This window comes from Pan troglodytes, chromosome 21 (assembly GCF_028858775.2).
Source record: "Pan troglodytes isolate AG18354 chromosome 21, NHGRI_mPanTro3-v2.0_pri, whole genome shotgun sequence".
Lineage (NCBI taxonomy): Eukaryota > Metazoa > Chordata > Mammalia > Primates > Hominidae > Pan > Pan troglodytes.
Window position 1 is genome coordinate 18,109,003 of NC_072419.2, and position 22,756 is coordinate 18,131,758.

General features: G+C 38.5%; 1 pseudogene; it reads right to left on the reverse strand.

Annotated features, from left to right (window-relative positions):
* Positions 1–11,122: 11,122 nt before the first annotated feature.
* LOC469880 (protein lin-28 homolog A-like) lies at positions 11,123–12,728 on the reverse strand (annotated as a pseudogene).
* Between the last annotated feature and the right edge of the window lie 10,028 nt (positions 12,729–22,756).

Here is a 22,756-nt window from a genome sequence, read left to right on the forward strand (position 1 = left end):
GACATTTTTCCATTCTCATAAGTAATCATTATTCAAATATCATTGGTTTTCCAAAAGTGAAATCTTACATAGACTATAACCATTGCCAGGAGTGTGGCAGTCATCAGAGGAAAGATGCTAGCACATGGTAATAATGATAAGAATAATGACATAATTGAGGTCTACTGAGATGTTACTACATCTGGCAAGTGCTAGTATGACTCACTTAATTCTTGAAGAAGTTGTATGAGAAACAAACTATTTTAACCCTCTTTTCCTGGTAAGGAAACTGAGGCTTCAAGAGGTTACACAATTCATCAGTCCCACAGCTAGTGAGGAAAAAGCCTAGGTTCACTTCAGTCCATTTTAACCACAAAACTTCAAGGGAAAACTGAAACTAATAAGGACAAAAGCATATCCAAGGCATTTCTGGATGGGGTTATATCCAAGCATTCACAAGAAGTATCCATTAGAAGGAGCATTTAGATGTAGGTTTTTGAGGACAAAAAGAACAAAAAATGAGCCTAATGATTTAATTTTTTGCCTTTATTCCTAGTAGTTCAGCATTTACCTAGGACAACAATCCTTCTTCCCTCTCAGTTGTCAGGGGTCATATAGGAATTAAACTGGTTGCAAGAGCAAGAGCTGAGGTTCTGAGCCTTGGTACTTTCTGAACTTAGCATTTCCGACCTTGAGTCATGTTTGCCACCTGTGGCCCTTTCTGATCTTTGCAAATCCGATTTCTCTAGTCAGCCTAGTTTTGAGACCTAATTACTTGGCATTTCACCTCTAACGGTCTCTGCGCAGGCCTGAATGCTAAGCCCTGTGATTCTAGCAATAAGATGCCCCTGTGTCTGCCAGTGAGTCCAGGCTCCTTGCATGAGTACCATCTGAGATCCATCTTAGAAAAAATATATTCCATTAGTGCAATCATTCCCAAAATGTGAGCCTTGGGCTACCAATATCAGCATCACCTGGGAACTTGTCACAAATGCAGATCCTCAGGGTCTTCATGCCAGCCCTACTGAATCAGAAATTCTAGGCAACAGGGAACATCAATCTGTGTTTTAACAAACCCACTATGATTTTGATGGATGCTAAAATTTGAAATTCCTGAATTAGTATCTGTGTCTCCTCATTCGCTATGATGCCCATTGGTACAATGGATTAAGACAGGGAGGACTTAGTGTCTGACAGCTCAGCAACTTAGCTGGTTGCATGCCCCTGGGTCCTTGCTCAGCCTCTGTGCTTTTCCATTTTCTCATTTTTAAAAATACACCAAAGAGCTATAATCTAGCTCTCGTTTTTCTGTGTTTGCTGATGAGTAACTAATGGAGGGTTGTGCTATCCCATGTTAATCTTAACTGCCTGACTAATGCTTAGCAATGGCTTTTGTACAAAGGTTGTCCTTGCGATTTCTGAGCCTCTTCTCCTGCTTGGATTTAAGCAGCAATATCCCATCACATTTTTATTACATAAATCATTGGGGCATGGGTTGAATGTTATATACTCATAACTATGTGTAATTAAACATAATATGGATTTGACCATTAGTTAAACTCTCACGCTTTGAGATTAGCTATAATTGAGGAAGGCATGACCTTTATTCTAACAGGGTAGAACTTTCTCTTGGAGCATTTAAGGTTAAGGTATGAGAGGACTTTGCTGTTATACAAAAATATTCTACATAGGAAGTTCATGTAAAATACTAAACCTTTCTAGGCCAGAGTTCTTTAAGAAATTAATCCAGATAAAACCATGAGATAGAGATAATTGCCACAGAAATTAGCAATCCTGCCAAAAGAACTGACCATGCATAGGCTGACCTTTTAGGAACACTGAAGGGACCTTAAAAATGTCACATGGAAACCAGTCTTTGGGAGTTGTTTTTTGGATCAGAACAGAAATTAAGAAGCTAGATAGAAAAAATTCATTTTTGAATTTTTTTCCAAAAATCATTTATTGTGCAAACTACCTTTCACCTCCTGCTTTAAGGTCCATAAATACTCCTAAGGAAAAATCCACTGTGGGCACTCAGTCCTCTGTCGCTGTGGTGCCCGGCTGCACTCTTCTGCAGTGTTCTTTGTATCTAATAAAACTTTCCTTCTCAAATATATACTGTTGTTAGTAAATTCTTCTTACCAACCCATGAGTCAACCACTTCCCTATGCAGGAACTCTGACACCTCGCCTGATACCTAGGTTTACACCTGAAGGACCTAAGAAATATATAAAAACAAACTAAACCCAAAGTTTGCAGAAGAAAATAAATTGTAACATAAATAAATAAAATAGAGACTAGAAAAACAACAGAGAGCATCAACAATACCACTAATTGGTTCTTCAAAAAGATCAACAAAATTAACACCTTGTAGCTAAGTTGACAAAAAAAGAGAGAAGTTTCAAAGAACTAAAATCCAAAATGAAAAAGAAGACATTATTAATTACTACTAATTTTTTTTTTTTTTAGATGAAGTCTCACTCTTGTCCCCCAGGCTGGAGTGCATGGCACAATCTCGGCTCACTGCAACCTCTGCCTTTCGGTTTCAAGCGATTCTCCTGCCTTAGCCTCCCAAGTAGCTGGGATTACAGGCACCTGCACCACGCCGGCTAATTTTTGTATTTTTAGTAGAGACGAGGTTTCACCATGTTGGCCAGGCTGGTCTCGAACTCCTGAACTCATGTGATCCACCCACCTCGGCCTCCCGACATTACTACTAATTTTACAGAAATAAAAAGAATTATAAGAAAGTCCTGTGAACAACTGTACCTCAACAAAATAGATAACCTAGATGAAAATGGACAGATTTCTAGAAATGTACAATCTACTAAGACTGGATCATGAAGAAATAAGGAATTCCAACAGATGGATAATGAGTAAGGAAATTGAGTCAATCATCAAAAACCTTACATGAAAGAAAAGTTCAGAATCAGATGGCTTCATCAGTGAATTCTAACAAATGTTTAAAGAAGAATTAACATCAATCTTCAAATTGTTAAAAACATTAAAGAGGAAAGAATACTTCTGTAGTCATTCAATGAGGCCCGTATTATGCTGATGCCAAAGCCAGAAAAAGATATGACAAGAAAACTACACACCAATATTACTTATGAATATTGATGCCAAAAATTCTTTGGTTTACTAGGAAACCAAATTCAATTGCATATTGGAAGTATCATATGCCAAGATGAAGTAGGATTTATTCCTGGGATGTAAAGGTAGTTTTAAATACAAAAATTAATTTGCCATACCACATTAACAGAATGAAGTTGGGGAGCGTGATTATCTAAATTGATGCAGAAAAAAAATGCCAAAATACACATTTTCTCGTGATAAAAACACTCAGCACACTAGAAATAGAAGAAAACCATCTCAGCACAATAAAGATATATGTAGAAAACCCATAGCTAACATCATACTCAATGGTGGAAAACTGAAAGCTTTTTCTATAAGATCAGCAACAAGGCAAGTACGTTCAATTTTACCACTTTTATTTAACATAGTGCTAAAAGTTGTAGCCAGAGCAATCAGGAAAGAAAAATAAATAAAAGGCATCTAAATTGGAAAGACGGAAGTAAAATTATCTCTGTTCTCAGATGACATCATCTTATATGTATAAAATCCCAAGAATACACACAAACATCCCCCCCAGCACACACACAGGAACAAACAAAACCTGTTAGAACTAATAAACATATTTAGCAACATTTCCGTATACAAAATCAGCACACAAAAATTGGCTATATTTGTGTCCTAACAATGTGTAATCTGAAAAGAAATTTAAGAAAACAATTCCATTTACAATAGCATCAAAAGAATAAAAAACTTAGGAATAAGTCTAACCAAAGAGATGAAAGATTTATACACTGAAAACAACAATCCACTGCTGAAATTCAAGAAGACACAAATAAATGGAAAGAAATCCCATGTACATGAACTAGGTGATTTACTACTATTGTTATGATATCCATACTACCCAAACTAATCTACAGATTCAATGCAATCCCTTTTAAAATTTCAATGATGTCTTTTGCAAAAATTAAAAAAACAATCACTCCTAACATTCGTAATAAATCTCAAGGAATTCCCAATTGCCAAAACAATCCTGTAAAGGAAAAACAAAGTTAGAGGTCTTATATTTTCTGCTTTTGAAACTTACTACAAAGCTATGGTAATCAAAACAGTGTAGTAGTAACATAAAGACACACATATAGACCAATGGAATAGAATAGAGAGCCCAGAAATAAACCTTTACATTTATGATCAAATAAACAATGGTGCCAAGATGGCTTAATGGGGGAAAAGACAGTCTTTTCAACAAGTGGTACATAGAAAAATACATATTCACATGCAAAAGAGCAAAGTTGAACATTTTATTGTCTAATATTATTGAAAAAAATTAACTGAAAATGTATCAAATATCTAAACCTAAGAGCTAGAGCTATAAAACTTTTGGGAGAAAACATAGGGGAAAAGCTTCATGACATTGGATTTGGTAGTAATTTGTTGGATATGACACCAAAAGCACAGACAACAAAAGAAAAAAATACACAAATTGGACTCCATCAAAATTTAAAAGATTTGTTCATCAAAGGATGTTATCAACAAAGTAAAACAAGTAACACAAAAAATGAGAGAAAAAATGCAAATCACCTATCTGATAAAGGAATAATATCTAGAATATAAAAAGAGCCCCTACAACTCAACACCATAAAACAAACAGTTCAATTCAAAAATGAGCCAAGGGTTTATAGACATTGGTCCAAAAATATATACAAATGGTCAATAAACACATAACAAATACTCAACATCACCAGGAATCAATAGGAAAATGCAAATCAAAACACAATGAGACACCACTTCTCTTCAAAAATGCATGGGGGATTTGTGGTAATTGAGTATGTCAAGATATATAGACACAGAAATGACGATTGTGAAGAACTTTATACTCACAGATTCCCCAGAAACAGGAGGCATAGCAGCCCACACAGGGCCACATGAGAGAAGCAACAAGGTCAGTTAGGAGGCACAAGGGGAACATGGGAAAACATGGCCTGGAGCCTTTATTCGGGGTTTCCTGGGAAGAAATGGGCAAGGCAGGATAGGTACACCCAGTATATTTGGGATATGTTTTAACAATTTTGGTGAGCTGTAGACTATAGGAGTCATCTCTAGTTGTCTGGTGTCTGGCTCCAGGGTGATTTAGGACAGGAAAAATATTGGCTCGGTGTGTGAAAGTTTGATAAAGGAGATGGTTGGGGATGTGGACTCTGAATTGTTTTTTTTGTATATCAAAGACAGGCTGAAAGGGGAGTTGTTTGCTGTCTGAAATTAGTTAGTTACCCTTGGGAAAGGAAGTTTATCTGGTATCAATGAGGCCCCAATTTCCAGAGCATCAAGAGTGTGGAAAACTTAGTCAATACAACTTTAGGATGGCTATTTTTCAAAACAAAACAAAACAGAAAACAAGTGTTACAAGGGTCTGAAGAAATTTGAACCATCAGTATTTCTAGTAGAAATAACAAATGCAGCAGCAACTGTGGAAAACAGTATGGCAGTTCTTGAAAAATTAAACAGAATTAAACCACAGGATTCAACAATTCTACTTCTGGGAATATTTTTTTTTAATTAAAAAAATAAGTTTATGAATATTTGTACACTAGTGTTCATATCAGCATTATTCACAATAGCCAAAAGGTGAAAACAATACAAATGTCCATCAATAGATAAATGGATAAATTAAGTGTGGTCTATAAATACAAGTGGAATATTATTCAGCCTTTAAAAAGAATGAAATTCTGATACATGCTACATGGGTGAAACTTGAGTGCATTATGCTAAGTGAAGTAAGCCAGACACACACACACACACACACAAATGCATGATTCCGCTGATATGAGATACCTACAGCATTCAAATTCATACAGACAGAAAGTAGAATGGAGTTTTACAGTAGCTAGGGGAGGAGAAAATGGAAAGTTATTATTTAATGTGTATAGAGTTTCACCATGGTATGATGAAAACATTATGGAAATGAATGGTGGTGATTGTTAGACAACAATGTGAAACTTAATGACACAGACATGTACACTTAAGAATGGTTAAAATGGTAAATTTTATGTCTTGTACATTTTAACACCATTTAAAAAATTAAATTAAATCTAACAATAACTAAACAAAACTAGGCAGTTTTTCTCCATAAGCTGTGCTTTTAATCATTTTGTTGAAAGTAATGATATAGAAATGTTTTAACCAACAAATAAGTTCATGAATATATGCAGACATATAGATATATAAAGCACCATTAACTTAAGGTTAGGGTAAAAGCATTTGGGTATGATCATAGTACAACAGCTCATAAAGCAATATTTAATAATAACCTAGACAAGACAATACATGGTACAAATATATTACGAGAGAAAAATGTCGTAATCCATTGTTCAGTCTTTCCTCAATTAAAATAGAGCTTTATTCCTTAGTTTACCTTCATCTTTTCTATTCACTTACATCTTTCTTCTTCTTCTTCCTCTTCCATTTTCCATGCCATTCATGGTAACAGTCTCTGCTGTAAGCATGCAAAAGGAAGAAGGTATTGGCATTTCCATACAACAAAGTTCTTGAAAATTTTCGATGAATTCACTAAATGTTTCTGTTACAAAGATATTCAAGAGAAAACTGAAGAAGCAGCGTAGGGAAGTGTCTTTCCATAGAGAGGGCATGACTTCTAGAACTTCCAAGTGAGACTAGGAACTCAATTTTGATTTCTACTTTGAAAAGACAGACTTCTCACAGGTGAATTTTCCCAAATACTGGAAGCCTATCCAAAAGGTTGAAAACAGCCATAAATATAATTCCTGGCCGGGCGCGGTGGCTCACACCTGTAATCCCAGCACTTAGGTAGGCTGAGGTGGGTGGATCACAAGGTCAGGAGTTTGAGACCAGTCTGACCAACATGGTGAAACCCCGTCTCTACTAAAAATACAAAAATTAGCCAGGCGTGGTGGCACGCACCTGAAATCCCAGCTACTCAGGAGGCTGAGGCAGGAGAATCGCTTGAACCCAGGAGGCAGAGGTTGCAGTGAGCCAAGATCATGCCACTGCACTCCAGCCTGGGCAACAGAGTGAGACTCTGTCTCAAAAATATATATATATAATTCCTGCTCCTCAAATGTCTGGCTTCTCAAAAGGTCTTAAAGGAAGAATTTACTCTTTAACCTATTAATCCCAATTAATAATTGAGTAACATACTCAGGATTAATAGCTGAAAGAGCAAATTGTGTTTTATCAGCTTTGAGTATGTTACTCAACTGACTTGAGATCTCAACATAATGGTGATCATGCTAGCTTTGATTAAACAATCACATGTGATGACTATTTTCCTATGTTAATGCATATTAGTCTGTGCATCAGTCTGGATGCTCTAGATTATAGGGCTGTAACAAGTAACCCCCAGAGCTCTGTGGCTTAATACAACAAATGTTTATTTGTTGCACATGGTACAAGCCCTGTGTGTTGGGCAGAGGGCATTTTTTACCATAGTCACTTAGGAATGCAAGTTGAGGGACACTTCTTCTTGAAGTGTACTTCCATAATTATCAAGGCAGAAAAAAGGGACATGGTGTATTGTGCATTTTATGTTAAAACTTCTATAAGAGAGTTCACAGGTTCCTTCTGCTCACATTTTGCCAACCAAATATAGGTCATTCTTAGATTCTGGAGAATATGGCAAGTGTAATCTAACCATAATTTTTGAAGAAACACAATGTTTGTTAACAACCTTCTTTTTTTTTTTCATTCCCGGTAAGTCTTTATTTATTCACTGTATTTTCCCAGGGAAAGGAGAAGGGAAGGGAAGAGTCAGCATGTGTTACAAAATGATTAGAAAATGGGAAAGGAAGTATCCAGTACAGCAAATTCAACCACAAGTAAATACACCCCAGTGATGGGGTCACCAAAGCCCAAAGGGGCTCAGTCTTCTGCAGTTCAGGAATGAGGGGAAGGGATCAGGAAAAGAACAGACAGCCTCAGGCTTTCCTACCCTCCCCCCAATAAACGCAAAATTTCACACAAAGCTTTGGTTTCTAGCAGCAAACATGGAGTTACATTCATTCGTCTCCTATTAAACAATCTTGTGGCCACTTTGACAAAAGTTTCTTGCACCTGCATAACAGTTCCTGAGTGCCTTGGATATACATTCATATTCCCTTTCTTGGCCTCCTGACCCCACTTCCCATATGGAAAGCCCCCAGTTGCTTCTCTCTACTTTAGGATTAAAGATTAACTAGGTTTGATCCATCCAAAGTACAGCAGTGTCTTAAGAGTTTGGCATGGATACATCAGGAAATGGTCTTGACTCAGGAAGTTGGGAACAGGCAATGGAGGGTTCCTAGTTTCTTCAGGATGTTTGCACAAATCATTTAAGAGTTGTGGAGACACTCCGAGCATTAAATGTGTATGTGTCTGGGTGTGTAGGTTTTCTTTTGGGGATGAACAGAAAACAGGGCAGGGTAAGAGACAAGTTTTTAGGACAGAAGATGTGGTCTAATAGGTAATGGGGAAGGGGAACACAAAAGAAAGGATGGTTCAAGATCTCCACTTTAATAAGAGGGCACCCCAAACTAATGTTTGAGATCTTTTTGCTTGGCGCAGAACCTTCTGTCAAAGATGGTCTCAATACAAAAAGAAGTTATAAGTAAACAAGTAAACAAGAAGTAAACAAAACCCCAAAAGAACATGGAAAAAGACCAATGCATTGTATTTACATAAAGTAGGCCCCCTAGCGATCACCAACTCGGTGAAGTCCTACAAAGCCCAGACAAATACAATAACTGGGGGAGTGGGGAGGGCAGCATTTAGGGAAGATAAGAACCCATGATCAGACACACACCACCCAGTGCGGTCTATTTCATTTGTCCAGTTTCAACACAGTGAGGTGGGTTTGTGGTGATCTCAGAGCATGTAAACGAAACCCTTTTCTCCTTTAGCTACCGATACTATTAATCACTACTGCAGCAAGCAGGGCATGGGCTCCAGGCACCACAAAGAAGCCCTCGCACCAGGAGATCGAGACCTTCCTAGCTAACATGGTGAAACCCCGTTTCTATTTAAAAAAAATACAAAAAATTAGCCGGGCATGGTGGCAGGCGCCTGTAGTCCCAGCTATCCGGAAGGCAGAGCTTGCAGTGAGCCGAGATCGCGCCACTGCACTCCAGCCTGGGCGACAGAGCAAGACTCTGTCTCAAAAAAAAAAAAAAAAAAAGAAGCCCTCGCTTATGGGTTTCCCTGGAACCCCAAAATTTTGAAAGGTTAAGGATTTTAGACCTTGCTTCATATACCCAGCCCTCGACAGCACAGGATAAGTACAGAGATATTGGTCTTAAAACTTATCCCTACCAACTCACATTTTTTTCCAAACACACATACCCTCTGGAACATGGTAGACCTAATCTGGTGAAGAATGGATCTCGGATGTAAAGCATGTCCTGTGCCCTAGGATTAGACAAGCCTCACCTAATCTTGGCTTCCTCTCTGGGCCTTTCACCTGGCCCAACCTCTCCTAATCTGTCTGCACCACCATTTCCTGTTTAGACTAATTTCCAATCTTCCAGTAGTTGGCGATCAAGTCATGAGGCAACCCAGTTAAAACCTAGTCTCCCATAAAACATTTTCAAGGCAGAGGGGGTTTCAAGAGGATATTATGGCAGAAAAGCCAGCTCTCATTAGCAAAAATGAGGTAGTTCAATAGGCCAGGCACTCCAAATAGTTGCTCTCCCTGGTTCCAAAAATGACAAAAAGTATTTCTGCTGTGCAAACCTGGAGTTGCTGCCGGCTTGTTCCTGAGACCGCTCATGTACCTGAGAACACAGTGCAGGAAATGAGGGCCTTAGGTTAAAATATACAAAAATACAAAAGCAGAATATTTACATTAAGGAAAAAAACATTAAAATGCACAAGATGACGTCAGTCGCACACAGCTAATGCAGTTGGCATCCTGCAGAAAGTGAGACCTGAGGTGCTGTATCCAAGGGAGCAAATAAATAAAATCACATTGGCCCAGAATGGGGTGGGGGTGAGCATAGGAGCAGCAGGTTTGCAGCTGTTCCCCCAAACACCCTTTTTGCCATCATCTGTAGTCATTGCTTGGGAGAGTTCCCAGGACCCTAACCCAAAAGTGGGTATAAGGATACAAGATGTGAAAACAAAACAAAAACACTGCCTTATTCCTGAGAGATTCCCTCCCACAGAATGTAGTGGCTTGGCTCCATGGATCTGGTCTTGTACTTAATCACTTCAGTCTGGCATGGGAATTATTACTATATATTCTTCTTTAAAAGTGTCGGAGGCGTTTGAACCAGAGTAACTCCATCTTGAATAGGGGCTGGCTAAAATAAGGCTGAGACCTGTTGGGCTGCATTCCCAAGAGGTTAAGGCATTCTTAGCCACAGGATGAGATACAACACACAACTCATAAAGACCTTGCTGATAAAACAGGTTGCAGTAAAGAAGCCGACCATGTACCACCAAAATCAAGATGGCGATGAGAGTGACTTCATGTTGTCCTCACGGCTACACTCCCACCAGCACCATGACAGTTTACAAATGCCACGCCAACGTCAGGAAGTTACCCTGTATGGTCTAAAAAGGGGAGGCACGAATAATCCACCCCTCGTTTAGCATATAATCAAGAAACGACCATAAAAACGGGCAACCAGTAGCCCTCAGGGGCTGCTCTGCCTATGGAGCAGCCATTCGTTATTCCTTTCCTTTCTTAATAAACGTGCTTTCACGGACTTACCCTGAATTCTTTCTTGCGCCATGTCCAAGAACCTTCTCTTAGGGTCTGGATCGGGACCTCTTTCCGGTAACAAAGGAAAACAACTTCCCTATCTAGGCCACTTTCAAAAGCTGGAAATTCCCGCCGCCATCCCCCACCGCCCCCAGAAGCCCTCACTTGCATATGGACAGAGCATGGTTGGAGTTCCTTTGCCTCACCTTTTCCCCCCACCTAGAGGGAAGAAGGGGCGATGGTGTGAACCCCAGCCTGAGATACATGGCAGTGCCAACTGGCCCAAATGCACCCTCTTCCCACTTTCTCCACTTTGCCTGCTCCATGAAACTTCCTGCTCTTGGGAAACAGGAAGCTTCACCCTTTGTGGCTCAATTCTTGGAACCCCAGGGTCAGGGCAGGGCTGTGGATTTCTTCTTCTTCCCTTGGAGAGTAGGTTGGCTTGCCTTGTGCGCTAGGGGCCTGCTGGGCCTTCAGCAGACACGAGGCTACCATATGGCTGATGCTCTGGCAGAAGTGGCACTTCTTGGGCTGGGGTGGCAGCTTGCATTCCTTAGCATGATGGTCTAGACCTCCACAGTTGTAGTACCCGTCTCCTTTTGATGTGCGTTTCTGCGTGTTCTTCCCCTTTGGCCGCCTCTCACTCCCAATGCAGAACACCCCACCAGGTCCGGTGACACAGATAGTTTCCACACCCTTGGGTGACTCCTCCACTGTTTCGTCCTCCTTCAGGCTCCAGGAAGCCCTCCGTGTGCAGCTTACTCTGGTACACAAAGACGTCCACTGGGGGATCGAGCGCGACCCTGGCGAGGGCGGTCATGGACAGGAAGACGAACCCCAAGCGCACGTTGAACCGTTTACAGATGCCCGCATCGTGCAGCAGCTGAGGCTTGTCCGCCGGCGGGGCCGTGTCCTCCGGCACCTCTTTAGGCGCCTCCTCTGCCACCTTGGCGCAGCCACCTGCTAACTGCTGGTTGGACACGGAGCCCAGGGTCGTCAGCTGAGCCCGCAGCCCTGGGTCCCTGGTTGGGCGGCTGCTGGCCCCAGAGAAGTCCGAAGGCCTCAACCTTCTTCACTACCTATGTTTTCAACGGCTGTGTAAAAGAATGCATATACTTCACCTTTAAAGGGTTTACTTGGTGGAAATAAAAAAGGAATTCATAAATTTTAAAGTTTCCGCTTACATAACAGCAGCTAGATCTGGTAGGGAGTCGGAGCATGACAATTCCATGGTATGCCTGCTGCAGAGAGGGCCCAGGGTAAGGTACCGCTTCCCCACCTGGGAACACACAGAAAGATTTCTAGGGCAGTATAATAATTTCTAGAATGAGAAATCATTCCAAGAAAATAAAGAGGTTGAAAACACCTGTCTGGCTTCCCTTCTTAGGGGAGATCACAGATGGTTAAAACGGGAAGTAGAGAAAGGAAATTATCTCTATATATGTGTACATAATCATTGGAGAACCTGAAAATATCAGGAGATAGATGAGTAGATTCATTTCATAGATGCAGCCTTTAGCGGGAGGGCACTTCACTAAAAGAAGCCCCAGCCCCATGTTCTCCAAACATGCATTGGGAAAATAGCATTTGCACAGGGTACTTCTGAAGAAGATCTGTTTTCTCATGGTCTTCAAGGAGGCATTTCGAGATTTCAGAAATCCCTCTGTGCCTCAGAAGGGAGGGGGGGACTCACAGATGTGTGGCAATGGCCTGAGTATGTAATGAAGAAGCCACAGTGTGCAGACTTAGAGCAGAGGCAGAAGGGTGGACCCTGAGACATTATCTGTGGATACCTGAAAAGCAAGTCAGAAGGAAAGGCAGGACCAGTCATGCGTCAGCAGTCACCAGTTCAGGGAACAGAAGAGACACGTCACCTGTGGCAACAGCCATTGATGATCTGAAGACAGTGAACATCTTTAATGGTTCTGTGGAACTTCACAAACCTCCTGCCCTGATGCGCCATCTCCAGGGAGAGTAAAGAGAGGCTGGAAAAACAAAAAAGGCTGAATTATCCAAAATCAGGAATTTAAGCCAGAAGTAAGTGAAAGTTGGCAACTGGAAGAATGAGTCCACAGGAGGAATATTAGGACTGTTATAGAATATAAAGTTTATTTTATGTGTAGAACTCATTATCATTTTATATAAATGTATAATCCAATGACAAATACCTTCAAATATTTAGCAAACTTGGGTCTATTTCCATGAAAAAGTTGAGCATTTATGAAAGCTAAGAAATATTTAAGAAATTAAAAATCTTTCAAGTGTTCCTTCTTTTTTTTTTTTTTTTTTGAGACGGAGTCTCACTCTGTAGCCCAGGCTGGAGTGTAGTGGTGCGACCTCGGCTCACTGCAACCTCTGCCTCCTGGGTTCAAGCAATTCTCCTGCCTCAGCCTCCTGAGTAGCTGGGACTACAGGTGCACACCACGGCTAATTTATTTCGTATTTTAGTAGAGACAGGCTTGCCCAGGCCGGTCTCGAACTCCTGAGCTCAGGCAATCCACCCGCCTTGGCCTCCCAAAGTGCTAGGATTACAGGCATGCGCCACCATGCCCAGCCAAGTGTTCTTTAAAAATTGTGCTTTGTGACAACTCTAAAGATAAGCCTATTCTAGAAATCTCTCCATTGAATGCTTATTTTAATTTCAACAAACTTGGGATAATAGTGTAATAAAGTGTCATATGGTTATTCTTCATCTTTAATAATTATTAATACTCTACTATATGTGCTTCATTTTTCTTTTTCATTTTTTCTTTTTCTTTCTCCACCTTCCTTTTTAATTTCCTCCTTCCTTCTTTCTTTCCTTTCTTCCTTCCTTTTTTTCCTGAAGTATCTTAAAATACAAATACACTCAATAGATGTTTTCTAAATAAATAAATTACACACGTGTGGCTTTAAATGTCAATTAAGAAGTTATTGTGGGCCAGTTAAAATTACAAATTGTTAACTCTTTCCCCTTTAGAAGTTTTGAGTCATGAAGAGAGGAAACAGATAAACAATTATAATTTAGTGAACTAAACACAATAATAAGAGTATGAACTGGGATAGTATGTAAATGAAAGGATATAAATTAATAGGAGGAGCATAATAGGAAGAAAAAAGATGATAGAATATGATGGAAGAAAGGCTACTACGGGTGGAAGGAAGAGCATTGGGCACCAGGAACACTTGTCTGTCCACGGCATGTAGGAGGATGGCGTGAACAAGGGCAGTAATTCACCTGAAAAAAATTCAGGTTTTTACTTCTAGATTTTCAGGAAAGGTAAAAATGAGAATCAAACCTGTTAAACACATTGTGCCAGAGACCAATAGTCCCCTTTTTGATCCTCTCTTCACCTACCCCTTGAGGGAGGCGCTTAAGGTAGTTTGCATGCATGTGGAAATTACAAACATATGTACATGTGAACATATGCATACAATATATAGACCAATATGTATATGCTATGTATATTTATATGGTGTATCCATAATGTAAGATATATGTGTGTATATATGTGTGTACAAGTTTCATTTGTGTATGGAAATAAAACAACCTTTGATGGAAAAAAAAAAAAAAAGACGAAGAGGCATGAGAGGAGAGCATGTTACCTTCAGAAACTGCAAGTGATGAAGCCTCAATGGGCCACAGATGAGATTTATGGAGAAGTGGTGGAAGACGAGCCTAGGGAAAGCCTATAAAGGAACAGGCCTTTATATCCTTGTATATATGTTTTAAATCCTTAGATTTAGGGGGTGTTTTTCAGTTTTAAGCTGAAAGGAATGGATCAGATTTAGTTTTGGAAAAATCAATGTGAAGGATAAACACAACCTGGTATAAGGTAAAGACTAATGAGATAGACAAAATAGGCAAGAGTGATAAAAAATGAAACAGGAAGGTTACAACTAAAACATGTTAGGGGTAAAAGAAATACATAACTGAGCTCCAGGTAGGATTTGAAAAGAAAAATAAATTATAGTGAATAACTCGAAGCCAGTGCTATGAAAAATCAAATAGTGAAACATTTTTAGGCAAAAGATAACATCAAAACTAACGAGAAACATGACAGTTTTATAATATTTCAATAAAGAAATTTAATAGTTAGGCCAGGCGCGTTGGCTCGTGCCTGTAATCCCAGCACTTTGGGAGGCCGAGGCGGGCAGATCATGAGGTCAGGAGATCGAGACTATCCTGGCTAACACGGTGAAACCCCGTCTCTACTAAAAAATACAAAAAAATTAGCCAGGCATGATGGCGGGTGCCTGTAGCCCCACCTACTTGGGAGGCTGAGGCAGGAGAATGGCGTGAACCCAGGAGATGGAGGTTGCAGTGAGCCAAGACCGCGCCACTGCACTCCAGCCTGGCCGACAGAGCAAGACTCTGTCTCAAAAAAAAAAAAAAAAAAAAAATGAAATTTAATAGTTAAAAAATTCACCTCCCCCCCAAACAAAACAAAAACATAAAAAACCTAGTTTCATAGTTCTAGCAGATTGTTTCATAAGCAAATACTAACACATATTCAAAAATCAGTAATTTTTTTACTATTCAAGAAATCACATCCTCTTCCTTTCCTTCCCTTCCTCCTTCCCTCTCTCCCTCCTTTCTTCTTTCCCTCCTCTCTTCTTTCCTTCCTTCTTTTCCCTCTTTTATTCTTTTCCTCTTTATATATTTTATTTTTAAGGGTGACATAATCTTGATATCCAAATTTATAGATGATAGTACACGAAAAAAAGCTTCCTTAGAGCATCACTGATGGCCATAGGTACAAAAAATCCAAATAGAATATAAGCAAGAAAATCCAGCTTCTTAATACATAGACACATATACACACATATATAAACACCATTAGGAAAAGTTGGGTCTATTCTAGGAAAGCAAAAATATTTTCATTAGAAAAATCTATTAATGTAATTTGGTATAAACTGATTAAAAGGAAAAAATTGTAATTTTCAACAGAGGCAGAAAAATCATTTAATAAACCCATATCTATTCATTAAAAATAAATAGTTCCAAATTAAGAATAGAAAAAACCTGTTAAAACCTGATTGAGCAAATTGCATTCTTAAAAATAAATGATAGGAATATTTTCTTTGAAATCTGCAACAAAATTAAGACACTCACTGTGAGTGTTACTTTTAGTATTGTATAAGAGTTTCTAAAAGGAGTTCATTAAGATGAGAAAAGGGAATTTTAAAATATAAGTATTGTAAATAAACAAGATACTCATTATTTAAAAATGTTATGACTATTATAATTGTCAACATAAGAAACAAAACCAATAGAGTTAATAAAGAGTTTAAGGAATATTGCTAAGTACAAAACCTTTATTTAAAAATGTATCTCTAGATATCAGGAATTAATACTTAGAAAACACTTTTTTAAAGGTATCATACAAAATGTTCGTAAATATATAAAAGTATAATGCAGTATTCAAAATCATAAAAGAGAACATCAGTAATTGAGAGATAAACCAAGTTCATGGATGGGAACACTCAAACTCAATATTATAAAAATGTCAGTTCTCTCAAAATTAATCCATAAATTCAATGCAATCCAATCAAAATACCAACAGGGTTATTAAGAAACTTGAAAATTTATTTTAAAATTCATAAGGAAGAATAAAGGGCTCAGACTAGTCAAGATAATTGAAGAAGAACAGTGTAGGGGTTCTTAGTCTACAAAATAACAAACATTATTATAAAAGTGCTATGATTAAGAGACTGTAATACTGGTTTAAGAATAGACAAAGAGACAAAGAATTCAAACAGAGAACCCAGAAACTGAATCACAAAACCAGGTCAACTTGATTTATGACAAAGACAAAGATTAGTGAAGAAAGGGTATGCTGGTCAATAAAAGGCACTGGGGAAATTATCATCCACTGAAAACAAATAGTATTCCTACCACAAACCATATGAAAAAAATTGCAGTTGAATGAAATGTTTCAATGTTGAAGGCAGAAAATCTCTTTATGACTTTGGTGTATTGGGAGGATTCATTTTATAACACACAAACAATAGGGAAAAAAGAGAAGATAAATCCAATCTCACATTGTATTAAAAACTTTTGTGCATTAAAAGACACGATTTAAAAAGTGTAATGACAACCTACAGATGTAGAGAAAAGGTTTGCAAGGTATACACACAACAAAGGAGGAGTACAATACCTTCTTTATGCATGTAGAAAAGTTTTCTATCTCTGTCATAATAAATTACCATGAATTTGTCCGCTCAAAGAACGCAAATTAATTATCTTACAGTTCTGTAGTCAGACACAGGACACAGGCCTTGCTAGGCTAAAATCAAGGTGTTCTATTAGAATGGCTTTTATCAAAAAAAGAAAAATATTGGCAAGGATATGGAGAAAAGGAAACCTTTGTACATTGTTGGTGGGAATGTAAATTATTACAGCAATTATGGAAAATAATACAGATGTTTCTCAAAAAATTAAAAATACACTTAACATATGATCAAGTAATCCCACTCCTAGGTACATACCCAAAGGAAATGAATTCAGTATGTTGAATAGATATCTGCACTGCCATGTTTATTGCAGTATTAGTCACAGTAGCCAAGATATGGAGTCAACCTAAGTGTCATCGAGTAATGAATGGATAAAGAAAATGTAGTGTGTGCATATTATACACATACACATATACATACACAGTGGAATACTATTCACCCAGCCTTTAAAAATAAGAAAATCCTGTAGTTTGCAATAACGTGGATGTACCTGGAGAACATTATGCTAAGTGAAATAAGCCAGGCACAGGAAGGAAAATATTGCATGATCCCTTATATATGAACTCTAAAAAAGTTGAACTCATAGGAGTAGAGAGTAAAATGGTGGTTACCAGAGACTGGAGGTTGGGGATTTAGGAAAAGGTGAGATGTAAGTGAGCGAGTACAAAGTTTTGGTTAGACAGGTGGAATTTGTTCTGGAGATATATTGTACAGCACAGTGACTGCAGTTTATAATAATGTGCTCAAGAGTTGAAAATTGCTAAGAGAATACATTTTAAATGGTCTCACCACAAAAATGATAAGTATGTGAACTGGTGGATATTTTAATTAGATTGATTTAATCATTCCACAATGTATGCATAGATCAAAACTTCATGTCATACCCCATAAATATATATAATTAAATAAAATGAAATAAAATTAAGGTGCTGTCAGGGCTGCATGCCTTTTTAGAAACTCTAGCAGAGATCTCTTCCTTTGCTTATTAAGGTCATTGACAGAATTCAGTTCCTTGTATTGTAGGATTGAGATCACCATTTCCTTGCTGGCTATTAGCTGACGGCTGTCTTCAGCTTCTGAAAGTCATCCACGTTCCTACCTCCAGCTTCAGAGCCAACAACGATGGGTTAAGTTCCTCTCATGCTTCGAATCTCTTCTTCTTCCATCTATCTCATCTCTCTGACATATATTTTTTTTTTTTTTTGAGCCGGAAGGTCTGGGTTCCATTTGTTGACAGCAGTTTATACACATGGATTTCCTTCCCATAGTTATTTCCTTCCCAGCGCAGACACAGAGCCCTTGAGAAGGGTAGTCTCTGAACGAGGGAGCCAGGAACGCAGGTAAGACACATCCTTGGCAGGCACGTTCAGTCCCAGCAGGATGCAATCCTTCAAGTTGGAATTCCAGTGGGTATTTGAGAGGGACCAAGGTGGGGGGTAGAGAGGGAGTCTTCAACAGGACTCACATCTCAGTCCAGGCCTCCTCTCTCACTATCTGAGTCCATCCAAGTTTTAGGACCGTGGGGGACAACAGTCAGGCCCTTCCACCTCAACAGGGCAGATCCTTCAATCTGTGCCAAGTTCACACACGCCTGCTTCTACTGGTCGCACAGTTAAAGAGGATCAGCCTTATGGTCTCTGACCTGAAGAGGTCTTCTGCTTTTAAGGACTCATGTAATTACTTTGGGCCCACTTGGATAATTCAGGATAATATCCTTATCTCAAAGTTCTTTAATTAATCACAGCTGCAAATTCACTTTTTCTATGTAGGGTAACATATGCAAAGGCTATTATTTTGCCTGTGGGTATATCCATCTCTACCTATGCATGTATCTTAAGATGAATATAATTAAAATTACCCAGTTTTTAAACATGGGCTCAAAGATATGAGCAAGGAATTTAAAGAAGTTCAAATTGAAAGACGTATTAAAAGATTCTTCATATCACTAGTAAACAGTGTGAATAAAAATTAAAACTGTGTATCATTTTACCAGACAACAGCTGATGCTGGTAAAGCTGTGAATCAGTGGAAACTCTCACATTATTCTGATAGAACTTAAATGTAGAAAACCACTTAGGAGAGCAATTTCATAATTCTGGTTAAGTTAATAATTCTTACCTCTCAATCCAGTGACTGCAGCTTCATGTAAGCATCCCTGAGATAGTCTCATGCACAGCCAGAAAGGAGACAGGAACAAAGATTATTACTGCAACATGATTTGTAATATAAAAATAAGAGAAATAAATGTCCATCAATGAAACATTGTCTAATTATTTTGTTTCATTTCATTTCATTTTAAAGCTGTGAAAATACGTGATCTAGAAATATACTCACGTAGATAAAAGAATCTTGGAAGATATTAAGTGAAAAAAATCAAACTACAGAATATACTCAGAACAACATAAATTCTATAAGACTTGCAAGCACACAAAACAAAAACATATACTGTTTTGTGATACAATCATATGTAGTAAAAATTATGAAGATATGTGTGGAAGTTCTTACACGAACATGGGAGTCAAGAATTTAAAATTCAGGAAAACAGTTTCAAGTGGGGGATCAAGGATAGATTAGGAGAATGCAGCTCCATTAGTACACATTTTAAAGTAAAAGATGAATAGATAAGTACTTGTTATTTTTAAATACTTCATCAACATAAAGAATTTTATAGTTTTATAAGAAAAACATCACTAGGATTGAGATGAAGGAAAATTTGGAATGGGCAGGTAGAGATGCCATAAAGCTAGAATGGCTATTGCCACAATTACATGAAAGATACTAAGATGCCAAAGCAACATGGTGGTGAAAAAATACAAATGAAAAGATAGATCCCAAATATATTTTGAGATTTAATATGCAAAACCAATTTAACAGAAAGGCTTTAATAGTAGATTCTAGGATGCATTCAACTTTTTGATTCTGGTGACTTTGTGAATATTGGCACCATTGACCAAGATGTATGGGGAGGAACAGGTTGCTAGGGAAGATAATAATTTGAGTCTACACTTTTTTGGCAATACTTGAGATGAAATTAAGGTGACATTGGGTTAGCTACTCAGTAATACCCAAATACAGTCTTCATGTAATCATCCCTCCCTAAGAGGGTCTCAAGAAAAATACATGTACAAATGGCATAGTAGTAAATAATACTCTCTGGTCCGTATTTGAAGAAAACTCTAAAAGACTGGACATGACTCGAACTCCTGTGATCCAGACTTGAAGTCATGGCCAAACTTCAAGTTGTAACAGTGGACTTTGTTACTTCAAATGAGAGGAAAAATTAATTCAGAGTCTCCCAGCATAGGAATCGGAACACAGGTTTCAATGCAGGGCTACAGGTTTATAGAGTAAATACAGTGGAAACAACAACAAAATGTTGGCAATGTCTAGGCAAAAAGGTGCATCGGGGAGAAGCTTCATCGTTTGGGAGAAAAAGAAAGTCCCCGGGACTAGCAATTTTCTAGTCTAGGGAAAAAACAGTGTGGTCCATAGTGTAGCCCTTGCCGTTAAGTTGCATCCATACCCGTCAGCCCCCACCTCTGCATTTTCAAGGCTCCTTACTGAAAACAAGTCTTCTCTGCCTGAGGATATTTTGTGGTTTTGTTTGTTTGTTTGTTTGTTTTTCTCTGACCAGCGAGCCTGCTCCACTGGCATAAAAGGGAAGATACAACAGGTCCCAGAAGCAGCCATTACTGTTGAGTACAGGAAGTTGATGTATATGTACCGCTTACTCAATCCTTGGTTAGGATCACTCTAAGGCTTGTACGTCACTGTCTCCTAGAGTTTCCAATGCAGCTCCAGTTGCCTGCAGTGCTGACTTTCTTGATAACACATCCACTTTCCTGTATTGACTTTCTTCTCTGTCCTATCTCCTGTTCTTACTCTGCTGGTGCATGTCCCAACTAAACAACGTGCACTCAAGCTTCATGGTTTGCTCCTAGGGAAACTCAAATGAAGAGAGCAAGACATTCAAAATGGCAGTGGGTAATGGAATAGAGAGGGTGAATCCCGGCAGCCGTCTCCCTCAGATTTTGTCTAGTTAGCTGGCGAAAGATAGCTGAAGACTCCCAGCATAGCTGGTACTCCAGTGCACAAGCTCCTGGCATGTCATCAGCATTGCACCCCAACACCAACACTGACAGAGACCTTCCCAAGGGTGTTCCGTCTGTGTTGTTCTGTGACAACACCATAGGTGGCTGGTAAAGTTTGCTTAGTAAAACAGAATAACACATTAAATTTTTATTGCCATTACTCTGGCTAAAAGAATTACTACCGTATAGGAAGAATTTCTGCTTGCGGAAATACTGTTAATTGACAGCTGGGAAAAATTGTGGTGATAAAAGTTAACTAACTTTACCAGGTTTCTCTGGATTTTACAATACCTGCCGTTTTTAAAGGCCACTGCCAGCAATCTTGGCAAAACAAATGGAAGAACTCTGCAATAGTAACTCAAACTTCCTATTTCACAGCAAAGTCTGAAGTGAACCAGAGGCACTAGCAGGAAAAACATTCAAACAGTTCAAACAGCTCTTGGGAGAAATTGACCATCACCAGCTTTCTTTCAGATAGCTGGAGCTTCCAGTTCCGTTTTGCAAAATATAATGCATGTATGACTTGTATCAGAACCCCTAGTGATTTAAAAATCACTTCTAAAAATATGCGAACTTGGGGTCAACCTCAGATTTACTGACTTTGAATTTAGTGACATAGAGCTCAAGACTCTACATTTTTAGCCGGCTCATAAGGTAATCCTTCTATAATCTCGAGGTGAGAATCATTTATACTTCCTTCAGTGCTACCAATTTGAGCTGTATTTAAGTTAGCAAGCATTATTTTTAAAATAAGAAAATTAATGTGTTTTCAACCATTCACATATCAATATTGAATTTGAACTAATGGGAGCTGAGTTGCTCTAAAGCAATGGTTATCAAACTGCATTCAGAATATGCAAAAGCAAGCATATGTTTGATTCAAATTCTGTTTTTAAAATATTTTAAAGCTGTATTTTAACAACCCACATATTCAAATGTGTCACAGCCCAAATTTTTAACACATTAGAGACAACCAACTTAAGCCATGTTACCACTTCAACTAGGCTTTGTGCTGACTTCTAATAGTTTTCCACTATACCTCTGCATCTATTGAACTTGGAAGAAGGTCATAGACAAGAAAGATTTAAATTCTGCTCCGATGGCTTTTTGCAGGAGTAAGCATTTCTGCACACATAAAATTGTACACCTGAGTTCCAAACAGAAGCTCATACTCATCACGTTCAATTATGTGCCAGGAAAGTCCATGAATAGCAGTCTCTGCGCCCAGAACATGAAATGATTCAGTAAGTGAACACAGAATACATTTAAGCATGCTAATGTCAGAGTTTTAATCTTTATAAATGTTAAGTGTTTGGTCTATCATTTATACTCATACATTTTTCATAGTATTTCAGGTAAAGGTGATAGGATTACTCAAAACAAGAAATGGATCAAGGGTTAAAGAAAGAAAAAAGCCGAAATAACTGTGCTGATAGAATGGAGAGATTGAGCAGGCACAAGAAAAATTGACACACTGTGCTATGTAAATAGCAACTGGTTTTTCAGCCAAAGGGGGTCCCACTGGTGAGAGTATGAAACAAAAGTCTTGTGAAAATTCTTGGGATGAGTCTCTCAGAGACAGTAGAGCACAAGAATAATTATTAGGCATTTGGCTTCACCTTTATAAGGCAAAAGTGCCCAAGTGCTCCTGTGTTTTATGCAGTGATATTTTTCCACCTTTTCT